Source organism: Egretta garzetta, unplaced genomic scaffold, assembly GCF_000687185.1.
Source record: "Egretta garzetta isolate BGI_Z169 unplaced genomic scaffold, ASM68718v1 scaffold617, whole genome shotgun sequence".
Classification (NCBI taxonomy): Eukaryota; Metazoa; Chordata; class Aves; order Pelecaniformes; family Ardeidae; genus Egretta; species Egretta garzetta.
Window position 1 is genome coordinate 536264 of NW_009260188.1, and position 3360 is coordinate 539623.

Consider the following 3360-nt stretch of genomic DNA (forward strand, 5'->3'; position numbering starts at 1 on the left):
CTGCAGCTGCTTTCCAGCACTTCTCCAGATGTTGACTCCTGCCCCACCTGCAATGGTCATAAATAACAGCATAGCATTACCCTTCTTATACTGTGAGCTGACAATCATTTTGTCAACTGATATGGGCAGAGTTTCTTTCTGTGGAATCCATTCCCTGCTTGGGGATATTTTTGCACAGCTTCTAAATCTTGGAAATCCTTCTGCAATATCGGAGTTGTGTGCTCCATGAGACCAGAGCACTGTCAGACACTAATTAGAGGCTGCATACACAAGAGGTCAGACTGGATATATCTATCTTGTTAGTGCTTGTAGTCTTAGTTTTGCCTGAAAGTAGAAAACTGGAAGTACATCCTGTCGGCATTTCCCCCTAGCTCTTCATATAAATGATTAAAAACACCATGAGGAGGGAAGAGTGTGGGGATGAAGGTGGTGAGCTCCAATTTACTGTAGTTTTATCAGCTGTGCTCATGGATGGGTGCTTCTACTGAATGTCAAGTTAAGAGTGCAATCCAGGGGGCAAACTGATATGATAAAGAACAGAAAATGCCATGGGTACAGAGGCAGATGTGAACGGAGGAGGAAGTTAGACATAGGGAGTAAGAGGAAGCAGAGAGCTGTTCTTGACATGGCAGTTAAACTGAATGAAGTTGAGAGGGCTTTTTCCTTCCAGGTAGCTTGTCCTATCAGGAGTCATGGTTTAATTTGAAACCTGGGAAGAAAAAGATAATTTTAAAAAATCAATTAAAAAATAATCACACAATGGCAGTGGCAACTTCCCAGTACCAGTTCAAAAATTGGAAATGTGGGTGCTTAAATGGAAAACTCTTGAAAAGGATGGCTTGTGACTTCTAATGGGGTTTCCATTGTGGACTACAATTGGTAGGGTATTGTAGTTCTCGAAATAACAACACAGACTAGACCTCATCCTTCTGCATGAAATGTTTTAAGTGCTTTTCTGAGGGAATGGGGCCTACTCTGGGAAACATAAAACAGAGGGACAGCAGTGTTTTAATTCTTCCAATGCTGTTTTCTTTTAATCCTCAGTTCCTGAATTCATATGACTGCATGAGGCTATCAGATTTCATATGAGTAAGGGGGAGTAAATCTATAGTCCTGGTGTCTGCAGTGGAAATCTTGGACAGTATCAGCTCTGAAGGTTCAAACAGAAAGCAAAAACTCCCAGTTTCATCATTAAAAATTGTATTTTTAAATCCTTGGAGTTGTCCATAATGTGAAAGCTGTATTACAAGTGTTACACAGAAAAAATTATAAGAAATTGTGATGTTATTTCCTGTTCTATATACCTGGCATGGGTTAGACTTACAGAAGGGTAAAGCACTCTATCATTTAAGTTAAGCTCATAAACAGACTTCCTTTACAAGCTATGTTTCCAATTCCCTCTTCCCCCATACTTAACTGCCTCCACACTACTGGATTTTGTTCTAGCAGTTTCTGATCTGGTATTTCCATGTCTGCTGTCTAACTTGGGGTCAATATGAAGGGAAAATTCCCTCATGTCAGTATGCTTGTGGACATATTAGATCTAATGGAAGCATTTCAAGCACATAGTCAATATAAGGCTTGTTTCTTTCTTAAAATATTTTTTTCTTGAAACACAAGAAAGAAAGGTTAATCTTGCATTGGGCTTTCTATTAAAATTTGGTGGTAGCGTAAATGAAAATTAATCCTCCCTTGAATTTTGCAGCATAAAATATGTGGCTTTCATCTTCAAAGCCACAACAGACTGTTCTGAATGTTCCTTCTTTTGTGGCCTGAAAGAATTAAGAAAATATGCACATGCTTCATTTCTAATGTGTGTTTTAACTTAATCTCATAACAAAAAGATTGGTGGAAGAGAAGCAGGCGCTGTGTTGGAGTAATGAGAACAAATATCTAGATTTTTCTTTTTAAGGACTAAACATTTGAATTTATTTTTTTTTTCCTTCACATTATTTCCTTTTGTTCTAATTGTACTTATGTCCATATTTTCTTCCCTAGAGGGAAATGCGAAGAAAGGATTCAGAGTTCACTCTAATTGTAGTGTATTGCTGTTGTAATGGCTAACGTGCCTCAACAGAAAAAATATCTCAAGACAGTTGTATCTGAAACTGGGTTTTGCTGGTTGGTTTGTTTTGTTGGGTTTTTGTTTTTTTTTTTTTTTATTTTGGAGGCCCTTTACTCAGTTTTGTGCATTTGTTGGTAGGTCAGTAAATCTGTGCCACCTCAGACTGATTATAAAAATGAGGAAACTTCTAGACATGAATGAGCATATGCAGTTATGAGGGAAAAAAGATTATTACCATAGGAAAGGCCAGTGAAATGGAGGAGGGAGGAGTGACCAACCTAATCCATTTTCTCTGCTCAGAATTAGAGCCTTCAAACTGACTCCAGTTCATGCAGTATTGAAAGTGTGCTTGGCTAAAGGCCTTCAGTTTGAAATCTGTCAGAATTCCTGTAATTTCCTTTTTCTGAGATACCATCCTATCTTTAGTGCTTTTTTTTATAACCACTTTTTTCCAGAGTGAAGCTGTGACTCTGCCACCAAGGGACCCTCAGTGAGCAGTTTTTCAAACCAATCTGCATAGATGGGGATAGACTGCATTCAGAACAGTGAAGAAACACTTAGCAGGCATAGTGTATGAATTAAGTGACCACAGTAACAGGGTGAGTTAAGGGAGGTCCCTCAGTTTTGCTCTTCGAGGTAGCCAGTTGAGAGACTTTGTTGCTTCCTGTAGTGGCCTTCTTGCTGTGTGGTGCAGCCTGTTTCCTTGCCCATCGAGTCTTGTGCTTGTTGTGCCCTTTATCTGCACACTGCTCTCTGCCTTCTCCCATGCTGCTGGAGGTCTGGTTTTATGTTCAGCAGTAAAATACCTAACAACTTCATCGTTTGCTCTGCCGATTCTTTAATTGGGTCCTACTCTTACAAGTGGCAAAGTAAAGTGACTCGATAGATTGCCTTGCATTGCAGACAGATAATTATGTATTTGAATGACTAGTGGGTTTTATGGTTGTGTTTTGTTTTCATCCCAGTGGGGCACTGCAGTTACTGGGGGTCACGTGAAGCTTGTTGTGGCTGACAAGTTCAACAGTTTGCTTCCAAAAATCACGTAATACTTTGTTTTTCTTGTGGAATAAATGTTGTTGAGGCATGTATAAGGAGGAGTCAATCTAACTTGACTTTTAGCTTCCAGTCATCTCAGTTAGGAGCAGGGCAGTGGAAGCTGGTAGAGGAAAGCCTGAAGGTTAACTAACAAACAGCAGTAACTAAGCCAATTCCCTGCTTCCATCTGTGACAAACTCCTCCAGTCCCTATATATCCTTCCCAATATATCCAAGTTGTAGATGAACTTGTCCATCATG